We start from the raw sequence: 12,520 nt of genomic DNA, 5'->3' as shown, positions 1-12,520 counted from the left end.
GGGGGGACAATGGGGCAGCGGTAGGGGGCGGTATGCCCGCCGATACAGTTGGCGGTGGTGGGTGTAGGCCTGGGCAGAGATGGCTGGGCAATGGTGGTGTATAGGGGGAGCTATGCCTCTCAGGAAAAATACCAAAAAGGGGGTGGGGGTGGGTGGGGATTCAAATTCTTCTAACCAAGGGGTAATAAAAATTGATAGTTAATTAAAATGCCATCTGATCACTTTTTTTAATTGAAAATACGGTGTTAATGTTACACGTTCCTGGAAAATAAATATTTGAATGCTTGTGTACATAGTCATAAATTTCCCTGTGAAGATTTTTCTCCTCCCAGCCTACAAGGTCGATTGTGCTTGTTCCTTTTCCTCACTAATACAACTTCCGTTTTGAAGAAAAGGTTTGGGTGGCTATGGCTGCTGCATGTATGCTCTTCCAACCTGTTCACTTTCCCCACTCTCTTCTCATGTCCTTCGTCCTGATCTCTGGGTCTCTGAATTAAACCTATGTGGCCACTCGTCGTTCCCCATTCTTAGAGGAATATTCTACAAGTAAGCTTTATTTCTCAAAAAAGAAGAAGAAAAGAACAAATGTAATCTATATGTCGTCTCATCAGGCTGCATCAGCCGGGGAGGTCAGATATGAGAGCTAGTGCACGTCATAAGTAGCCGCATCTGAAGAAACAGAAAGCGGCAGCGGATGAGAGTGCTCTCCAGTAGGCAGTTGATTTGCCAATGAACGAGCTTCAGAATTACCGCAAACTCCGTATGTAACCTTCAGGTTCAGGTAGATGGTGATTGTCACTTGGTGGCTCCTTGTTGTCTTGATCTGCGAAGTTTAATCGAGAGTTACGAGCTAGAATGATTTGCCCTTTGATTTTTTCACTACACACCAATATTGATCTCTCGTAGTTTGTCGCCGTTAAAATGAGAGAGTAAAATTAGCTTTCTATTGCTTTAATGAAGGATCATGGAAGTGCACTGTGGTGAACATAATGTTCATGCAGAAATGGCATCCTAATTCCTAAATCATCAAGGCGCCATCGCCAGAAAATTGATTGCAACATCAGGTCGTTATTTCAGAAAGAGTTCTTTATGGTTCACCAAACATAGGCTTGTGTTGAGACTGAACAATATGATGATAAGAAAACATAGGGTACTTGCCAGTCTGTTACTTTTTTTGACCTTTCATGACCCGATTTTGTGAAGTTCTTGCTGCACAAAAAACATTTTAGTTGTACCGAGACATTAGGCAGAGGGAGAGATGATAACTAGTAAAACCATAGCTGTTAAGGAGAGTTTAATGTTAAGTGAAATGACAACTTTTCGATCATCAGTGTGTCAGCTTTCACCTGTAATTTGTTCTGTTTGTTGCCAGATGATGTATAACTGAAATCATAAGGGAGTATGATTTTAATATTTCATCTAGCCAAGGTGAATTAATTAACCAACCTTCAGAGATACCCTGAAGAAGTTGAGGTACTAGTTTAAATGTGTCTTCATCTCTTATTTGTTAGTCTTTTGTTCCAGCTGGCTTGCAGAGTTGATCAGCATATACCGCAAAGCAGCAGCAATTACTGCATGAAAAGCAGAAAACTACATTTGCTTGTTGCTTCTTGCAGAACATTCTCTTGGCAAGAACAAGGAGATATGGATCAAATCCAGTGAGAACAAGGTTTTCTTTTCCGCAACTTCCGAAATTATTCAAGTGTTGATAGAAAGGACATGAGAGTAATTCAAGCGTTGATAGAAAGGACTGGTGGGTCATAATACACTCGGCAGGCAATCTGATGGAGATGCAGCAGGACAACATGACAAGCTTGAGATCTCAACACTTCAATCTCTTACTATATATTGTTTCTCTTATTATTATGATGGCTGCCATTCTACCGAATTTGTGGATATCATGTGTTGGCTTCCTTCTATGGTATTTCTACCTAGTTGGATACTTGGTTTTCTGCTGTGGTAAATAAATAACTCGACATTCTCAGTTCAGCTTCGTATAACCTAATATATGCTTATATGTTTACTGAATAAAATGGCTTCTGGTGTGTAATTTTTCTTTTTTTTCAAAATAGTGTACTCTCATCAAGCCTAGTTCAAATAAATAAATAAATAATTTGTAAAACAGATTTACAAAGCGCAAGCAAAACTACAAGTAACTTCCACTGTGTAAGAAAATAGGCACAAAGAAATCACAACATTAACAGGCATCACAAGGAGGTTCACTTCACTCTGCTGTTTGCTCATGTATTATATCACTCCACCTTATTTCCAAATATGAGACAAGTTCAATTCTTCCACATGCTTGAACGATAAGCTACAACTATGAGGAAGCATACATGAAGACCAAGATCGCCTTCGACGTCTCACATAACATTATTTATGCGTCAAACACACCAATCATCCTCATATCAAAGGCACACACGGTAAACTCCAGGTAAATTCTAGAAGATATTCTCATAGACCAAACAAAGCCTCCTATTACAGATCAACATGTGGCCAATCGAGTTGCCACACAACCTCAATCGGCTCCATCTCCAATGCTTGGCGCACCGGCCTGACCTCAGCATCAACACCATCAACAATGCTCTCGTCATGATGGCTATCTGAGAGCTCTTGAGTTTGTAGCATTTTTGTGCCTTGTTCCAACACCTCCTTCTCATCAACTTTCTGAGTAACTGCACAACATATACACAGTCATATTGTTACTATTTGGAACACTTGATAATTTCTTATGTGATAGATGAGCTAAACTAGTAGGACTTAAAACAACCCACATGTAATTTCGAGAATCAACCTTTGGAACTTCCCATATTTTTTGAAGTAAGGGGCTCCATGCCCAAAATTTTATATTGCGCGAAACTGATAAGACAACAAAACTCAGTATACTCTCCCCACCCCTCCCCCACCTCCCCCAAAAAGAAACCACAAAGATGGTTAGAAAGGGATAACCCCTTTTATGAACAAAGCCAACATGAAAATAAGGCCCAAAGAATGCTCTAGCCAACATTCATACAACACAAACAAGAAACATGAGAACTCCCTCATGAGACCAAAACGTATCATAACTACCAACCCTTTATACACTTCTAACACATTGAGTTGCTGCCAAATGTTGTCATGCACCCCAGTCACAGTGATGTTATGGTGCTTGATTTTCTTTCCACGAGAACGATAATGGTAAGAATTAACAAACCATACAGGTCAAAAATACTGATCACAATAATGAACTAATAAGGCAAGTTTTGAGATAAGTATGAAAGGAAGGAGATAACTTGGAGAAAATAGGAAGTTTACCACTTGCCACTATTGGTGAGGACAACAACGATGGTGGAAAGTTGTTATATGCGTGCAGCCTATAGATGCTCGTCTTTAAAGTGCACACCCTCTCAAGCTGGAATGTCTTGACATCCAGTGAGAAACAACCAGCATCAAGCGATGAGCTTCCACCATGATATAGGAACAAGTGCCTCTCCGTTGACCCCACAAAATGATACTGAAAACCCAATGATATGGTCTTCTCCAAGTGCCATTGACCGGAACTCTCACCATTATTTCTCCTAATGGTACGAAATTCAAGGTCAGTTGCACCTTCTCCATATACAAACACCCCGAGCTTGTCTTCCCCTGCCTCCACAATGGTTGTATCCACTTTGGAAAAGTCTCTCACTTTAGATGGGGGGTTAGCAATGTAAAACTCCATCGTCTTGGTGTCAAGCACCAATATTTTCTCCCACCAACCCGACACCCAGTAGAAGCTGCTAGACATGTATTGGCACTGGGTAGAGATATAAATCCACATCCGTGGCAGCCAGTTACCAACTAGAGTGCTCCATCTCGGGGTTGGAATGACTTGCCATTGTCTACTGTTGGAACTAAAGACAAAATAAACCATCTTAGTTTCAGAATGCACCATCAAAATCACTCTGAATGAAGTTTCTTCTGCAATCATTGCCTCCTTATCGGTTTCACCGGGTGGCAAGAGAAATGTCTCATAGCGACTCGTCTTCTTTTTCCAGTGTGGATCCTTCACTGAAGTGATTAGGTCATTGATAACCCACAAGTATAGGGGATCGCAACAGTTTTCAAGGGTAGAGTATTCAACCCAAATTTATTGATTCGACACAAGGCGAGCCAAAGAATATTCTCAAGTATTAGCAGTTGAGTTGTCAATTCAACCACACCTGGATAACTTAGTATCTGTAGCAAAGTATTTAGTAGCAAAGTAATATGGAAGTAACGGTAACGGTAGCAAAAGTAATATTTTTGGGATTTTGTAGTGATTGTAATAGTAGCAACGGAAAAGTAAATAAGCGGAGAACAATATATGAAAAGCTCGTAGGCATTGGATCGGTGATGGAGAATTATGCTGGATGCGGTTCATCATGTAACAATCATAACATAGGATGACACAGAACTAGCTCCAATTCATCAATGTAATGTAGGCATGTATTCCGAATATAGTCATACGTGCTTATGGAAAAGAACTTGCATGACATCTTTTGTCCTACCCTCCCGTGGCAGCGGGGTCCTAATGGAAACTAAGGGATATTAAGGCCTCCTTTTAATAGAGTACCGGACCAAAGCATTAACACATAGTGAATACATGAACTCCTCAAACTACGGTCATCACCGGGAGTGGCCCGATTATTGTCACTTCGAGGTTGCCGGATCATAACACATAGTAGGTGACTATAGACTTGCAAGATAGGATCAAGAACTCACATATATTCATGAAAACATAATAGGTTCAGACTGAAATCATGGCACTCGGGCCCTAGTGACAAGCATTAAGCATAGCAAAGTCATAGCAACATCAATCTCAGAACATAGTGGATACTAGGGATCAAACCCTAACAAAACTAACTCGATTACATGATAAATCACATCCAACCCATCACCGTCCAGCAAGCCTACGATGGAATTACTCACGCACGGCGGTGAGCATCATGAAATTGGTGATGGAGGATGGTTGATGATGACGATGGCGATGGATTCCCTCTCCGGAGCCCCGAACGGACTCCAGATCAGCCCTCCCGAGAGAGTTTAGGGCTTGGCGGCGGCTCCGTATCATAAGAGGCGATGAATCTTTCTCTCTGATTTTTTCCTCCCCGAACACGAATATATAGAGTTGGAGTTGAGGTCGGTGGAGCTCCAGGGGGCCCACGAGGCAGGGGGGCGCGCCCCCCACCCTCGTGGAAAGGGTGTGGGCCCCCTGGCCTTGATTCTTTCGCCAGTATTTTTTATTATTTCCAAAAATAATATCCGTGGAGTTTCAGGTCATTCCGAGAACTTTTGTTTCTGCACATAAATAACACCATGGCAATTCTGTTGAAAACAGCGTCAGTCCGGGTTAGTTCCATTCAAATCATGCAAGTTAGAGTCCAAAACAAGGGCAAAAGTGTTTGGAAAAGTAGATACGACGGAGACGTATCAACTCCCCCAAGCTTAAACCTTTGCTTGTCCTCAAGCAATTCAGTTGATAAACTGAAAGTGATAAAGAAAAACTTTTACAAACTCTGTTTGCTATTGTTGTTGTAAATATGTAAAGCCAGCATTCAAGTTTTCAGCAAAGATTATGAACTAACCATATTCACAATAACACTTAGGTCTCATGTTTACTCATGTCAATGACATAATCAACTAGCGAGCAATAATAATAAATCTCAGATGACAAAACTTTCTCAAAACAATCATGATATGATATGACAAAATGGTATCTCGCTAGCCCTTTCTGAGACCGCAAAACATAAATGCAGACCACCTTTAAAGATCAAGGACTGACTAAATATTGTAATTCATGGTAAAAGAGATCCAGTCATAGTCATACCCAATATAAATTAATAGTAATGGATGCAAATGACAGCGGTGCTCTCCAGCTGGTGCTTTTTAATAAGAGGGTGATGACTCAACATAAAAGTAAATAGATAGGCCCTTTGCAGAGGGAAGCAGGGATTTGTAGAGGTGCCAGAGCTCGATTTTAAAGCAGAGATAAATAATATTTTGAGCGGCATACTTTCATTGTCAACATAACAACCAAGAGATGACGATATCTTCCATGCTACACACATTATAGGCGGTTCTCAAATAGAATGGTAAAGTTTATACTCCCCCTCCATCAACAAGCATCAATCCATGGCTTGCTCGAAACAACGAGTGCCTCCAACTAACAAGAGTCCCGGGGGAGTTTTGTTTGCAATTATTTTGATTTGATTTGCATAAAGCATGGGACTGGGCATCCCGGTGACCAGCCATTTTCTCGTGAGTGAGGAGCGGAGTCCACTCCTATTGAGAATAACCTGCCTAACATGAAAGATACGGACAACCCTAGTTGATACATGAGCTATTCGAGCATACAAAACAGAATTTCATTTGAAGGTTTAGAGTTTGGCACATACAAATTTAGTTGGGACGGCAGGTAGATACCGCATATAGGAAGGTATAGTGGACTCATATGGAATAACTTTGGGGTTTAAGGGATTGGATGCACAGGCAGTATTCCCGCTTAGTACAAGTGAAGGCTAGCAAAAGACTAGGAAGCGACCAACTTGAGAGCGACAACAGTCATGAACATGCATTAAAATTAATAAACATTGAGTGCAAACATGAGTAGGATATAATCCACCATGAACATAAATATCATGAAGGCTATGTTGATTTTGTTTCAACTACATGTGTGAACATGTGCCAAGTCAAGTCACTTGAATCATTCAAAGGAGGATACCACCCTATCATACCACATCACAACCATTTTAATAGCATGTTGGCACGCAAGGTAAACCATTATAAGATCCTAGCTAATTAAGCATGGCATAAGCAACTATAATCTCTAATTGTCATTGCAAACATGTTTATTCATAATAGGCTGAATCAGGAACGATGAACTAATCATATTTAACAAAACAAGAGAGGTCGAGTTCATACCAGCTTCTCTCATCTCAAACAGTCCATCATATGTCGTCATAATTGCCTTTCACTTGCATGACTGAACGATGCGAATAAAAATAACAGTGCACGTGCATTGGACTAAGCTGAAATCTGCGAGCATTCAATAAACAGGAGAAGACAAGGTAATATGGGCTCTTGGTTAAATCAACAATAATGCATATAAGAGCCACTTCAACAATTTCATCATGGTCTTCTCCTATCGACCCCCAAAGAAAAGAAAAGAAATAAAAACTATTTACACGGGAAAGCTCCCAACAAGCAAAAGAAGAACAGAAAATATTTTTGGGTTTTCTTTTAATTATTACTACTACAGCAAGAAAATAAACTAGCTAAAAGCTATTACTAATTTTTTTGGTTTTCTTAAGGTTTAACAAACACACAAGAAGAAAGCATAAAAAGAAAATAAACTAGCATGGATATTACAATGAAAGAGTATGAGCACCGACATCTAGCAATGAGTGTGTAAACATAAATGTAATGTCGGTGAGAAATACATACTCCCCCAAGCTTAGGCTTTTGGCCTAAGTTGGTCTATTGCCACGGCTGGCCTGGCGGATATCCATAGTTGTAGTTGGGGTTGTACTGAGAAGAAGCCTCGGATTGCCACTGGTTGGCAATTGCCTCCGGATCCCACTGGTAATTAGACTGTCGTGGAGGATCAAATTGTGGTTCCGGCTCTGGCTCTGTAGCTGATGTAGGGTTCCGGTAGGCGTGGATGGCCGCCAGCGGAACGAGATACTTACCTGGAGACAAATCAAACAAGGAAGGAGCAGGCAAGGTAATAGTCTCAAGGTGATTTTTATCAAATAACAGTTTGTATTTAAGCGCCCTTTCCCTATTATTAACAATAAAATCATGCGCTACCATACTCTTATAGTCTAGAAAAATAGTAGGCAACACCTTTTCTTCTTTCTCATAGTGCCTAATAGGTATGTTATAGTATGCAGCGAGGCGCGAGGCGAAGATGCCTCCCAAGATGGGGCCCTTAGTACGGTTAAGATTTAACCGCTTTGCAACAATAGCGCCCATACTAAATGTGTCATCACGAAACAAGGCATGGAACAAAATAATAATATCAGGGACACTCAAGTTTTCATAGTTTCCGCGACCAATTAAGCATCTACTAGCAAATATAGCAAAGTAACGTAGAACAGGAAAGTGTATGCTAGTGATTCGTGCGTCGGAGACCTTCCTCGTTTCCCCTAAGCAATTGTATCAATAAACCCCTCCACATCGTTACTATGTGGTTCCTCTATGAAACCCGGAAAAGGTAACTTGCAAACCTCACAGAATTCACGAAGGGTCATCTCCTTATACTCATCATATAAATAAAAATCCACCATAGGTGGTGACCTCCTAGAATGGAAATGAAAATTTTGCACAAAGGTATTAGTGAGTAAGAGATACTGTTCGCGTTGGTCACGGAGGAAGTCGGTGAGGCCTGCATTCTCAGCCAACTCATAAAAATCATCATAAATCCCGGCTGCTCTTAAGAAATCATCACAAGGCCATTCACACGGCCGAACTTCCGCGATGCGAGGCAGATTATATTTGGGCCTCTCTGCTTCTTCACTCTGCTTATCCTTCGAGCTTCGGATCAAAGAGCCCCTCAAAAATCTCTTCATCATTTTCTGAAATTTTCTGAAATTTTTAGTAACTTCAAATAAAAGTGAACAAGCTCAACAAGATTGATAGCAACTACTCCTACAAGTGCCTAGAGCCTATATCATGCATTAGAACTACTTGGAACCATATAAATTTGACATGCAAGCTCAAGAACATGGTCACCTAGGCAGCAAAAATTTGCAATGAATAAAGCACTAGAACAAAAACTAATTGGACCAATGGAGGAGTCACATACCAAGGAACAATCCCCCAAAGCAGTTTTGTGAGAGGTGCTTTGAGCGAGGAGATCGAAAAATCGCAGCAAAATGAGCTAGAACTCGTGCTAGAGCTGGTTGGTGATTTTTTTGGGAGGAAGAAGAAGTGTGTGGGTGCAGGAATAAGTGGAGGGGAGCCACCATGGGCCCATGAGGCAGGGGGGCGCGCCCTGGACCCTCGTGCCCAGGTGCCAGCTCCCCCTGCTATGTTCTCAGTGCCAAATATTCTCAAATATTTCAGAAAAAATCATATTAAATTGGCAGGGCATTTGGAGAACTTTTATTTTCGGGGTATTTTTATATTGCACGGATAATTCAGAAAACAGACAGAAAAATACTATTTTTACTTTATTTCAACTAAATAACAGAAAGTAAAAGAGAGGGTACAGAAGGTTGTGCCTTCTAACTTCATCCATCTCATGCTCATCAAAAGGAATCCACTAACAAGGTTGATCAAGTCTTGTTAACAAACTCATTCCGAATAACATGGAACTGGAGAAATTTCGAATAACACTATGTTACCTCAACGGGGATATGCACATCCCCAATAATAAGAATATCATATTTCTTTTTGACAGTGGGAAGAGGAAACTCAAAACCTCCAAAAATAATCGATGGAATTTTTCCAATAGAATTTATACTATGAACTTGAGGTTGTTTCCTCGGAAAGTGTACCGTATGCTCATTATCATTAACATGAAAAGTGACATTGTCTTTGTTGCAATCAATAACAGCCCCTGTAGTATTCAAAAAGGGTCTTCCAAGAATAATAGACATACTATCGTCCTCGGGAATATCAAGAATGACAAAGTCCGTTAAAATAGTAACGTTTGCAACCACAACAGGCACATCCTCATAAATACCGACAGGTATAGCAGTTGATTTATCAGCCATTTGCAAAGATATTTCAGTAGGTGTCAACTTATTCAAATCAAGTCTACGATATAAAGAGAGAGGCATAACACTAACACCGGCTCCAAGATCACATAAAGCAGTTCTAAGATAATTTCTTTTAATGGAGCAAGGTATAGTTGGTACTCCTGGATCTCCAAGTTTCTTTGGTATTCCACCTTTAAAAGTATAATTAGCAAGCATGGTGGAAATTTCAGCTTCCGGTATCTTTCTTTTATTTGTAACAATTTCTTTCATATACTTAGCATAAGGATTCATTTTGAGCATATTAGTCAAATGCATACGCAAAAAGATAGGTCTGATCATTTCAGCAAAGCGCTCAAAGTCCTCATCATCCTTTTTCTTGGATGGTTTGGGAGGAAAAGGCATGGGTTTCTGAACCCATGGTTCTCTTTCTTTACCGTGCTTCCTAGCAACCAAGTCTCTCTTATCATAACGTTGATTCTTTGATTGTGGGTTATCAAGATCAACAGCAGGTTCAATTTCTACATCATTATCATTGCTAGGTTGAGCATCAACATGAACATCTTCATTAACATTATCACTTGGCTCATGTTCATTACCAGATTATGTTTCAGCATCAGAAATAGAAATATCATTTAGATTCTTAGGTGTGTCTACAACATGTTCACTAGAAGCATGCAAAGTTCTATCATTTTTCTTTTTCTTCTTCTTGGAAGAACTAGGTGCATCTACATTAGTTCTCTGAGAATCCTTCTCAATTCTCTTAGGATGGCCTTCAGGATACAAAGGTTCCTGAGTCCTTTTACCAGTTCTAGTAGCCACTCTAACAGCATAGTCATTATTCTTACTATTCAATTCATTGAGCAAATCATTCTGAGCTTTAAGTACTTGTTCTACTTGAGTGGTAACCATAGAAGCATGTTTACTAATGAGTTTAAGTTCACCTTTAACTCTAGACATATAATCACTCAAGTGTTCAAGCATATAAGAATTGCGTTTTAATTCTCTACCAAAATAAGCATTGAAGTTTTCTTGTTTAACAATAAAATTGTCAAACTCATCTAAGCAGTGTCTAGCAGACTTATAGTGAGGAATATCACCTTCATCAAATCTATAGAGAGAATTTACCTTTACTACCTGTGTCGGGTTATCAAGACCATGAGTTTCTTCAATAGGTAATGGATTAAGATCATATATTTCTTCAACAGGCGGTAAATTAAGACCATGTATTTCTTCAATAGGTGGTAAATTCTTAACATCTTCGGCTTTAATACCTTTTTCTTTCAAAGATTTCTTTTCCTCTTGCATATCTTCAGGACTGAGGAATAGAACACCGCTTTTCTTCGGAGTTGGCTTAGGAGTTGGTTCAGGAAGTGTCCAATTATTTTCATTTGTCAACATATTATTCAATAGAATTTCAGTTTCATCTGGTGTTCTTTCCCTGAAAACAGAACCAGCACAACTATCCAGGTGGTCTCTGGAAGCATCGGTTAGTCCATTATAAAAGATATCAAGTATTTCATTTTTCTTGAGAGGATGATCAGGCAAAGCATTAAGTAATTGGAGAAGCCTCCCCCAAGCTTGTGGGAGACTCTCTTCTTCAATTTGCACAAAATTATATATATCCCTTAAAGCAGCTTGTTTCTTATGAGCAGGGAAATATTTAGCAGAGAAGTAATAAATCATATCCTGGGGACTACGCACACAACCAGGATCAAGAGAATTAAACCATATCTTAGCATCACCCTTTAATGAGAACGGAAATATCTTAAGGATATAATAATAGCGAGTTTTCTCATCATTAGTGAACAGGGTGGCTATATCATTTAATTTAGTAAGACGTGCCACAACAGTTTCAGATTGATAGCCATAGAAAGGATCAGATTCAACCAAAGTAATTATATCAGGATCAATCGAGAATTCATAATCCTTATCAGTAACAAAGATAGGTGAAGTAGCATAAGCAGGATCATATTTCATTCTAGCATTCAGAGTTTTTTGTTTCAGCTTAGCTAATAATTTCTTAAGATCACTTCTATCATTGCAAGCAAGAAAGTCTCTAGCAGTTTCTTCATCCATAACATAGCCCTCAGGCACAACACGCAATTCATATTTAGGGGGAGAATCTTCATCATCACTTTCATCAATATTATCAGTTTCAATAATTTCGTTCTCTCTAGCCTTAGCAAGTTGTTCATCAAGAAATTCACTAAGTGGCACAGTAGTATCAAGCATAGAAGTAGTTTCATCATAAGTATCATGCATAGCAGAAGTGGCATCATCAATAACATGCGACATATTAGAGTTAATAGCAGAAGCAGGTTTAGGTGTTGCAAGCTTACTCAAAACAGAAGGTGAATCAAGTGCAGAGCTAGATGGCAGTTCCTTACCTCCCCTCGTAGTTGAGGGAAAAATCTTAGTTCTTTCGTCTTTCAAGTTCCTCATAGTGACCCGCAGATATAAATCCCAAGTGACTCAAAGAATAGAGCTATGCTCCCCGGCAACGGCGCCAGAAAATAGTCTTGATAACCCACAAGTATAGGGGATCGCAACAGTTTTCGAGGGTAGAGTATTCAACCCAAATTTATTGATTCGACACAAGGGGAGCCAAAGAATATTCTCAAGTATTAGCAGTTGAGTTGTCAATTCAACCACACCTGGATAACTTAATCTGCAGCAAAGTATTTAGTAGCAAAGTAATATGGAAGTAACGGTAACGGTAGCAAAAGTAATATTTTTGGTTTTTTTTAGTGATTGTAACAGTAGCAACGGAAAAGTAAATAAGCGGAGAACAATATATGAAAAGCTCATGAGCATTG

Source organism: Triticum aestivum, chromosome 6D, assembly GCF_018294505.1.
Source record: "Triticum aestivum cultivar Chinese Spring chromosome 6D, IWGSC CS RefSeq v2.1, whole genome shotgun sequence".
Lineage (NCBI taxonomy): Eukaryota > Viridiplantae > Streptophyta > Magnoliopsida > Poales > Poaceae > Triticum > Triticum aestivum.
Note: the sequence above shows the minus strand (reverse complement) of the source record.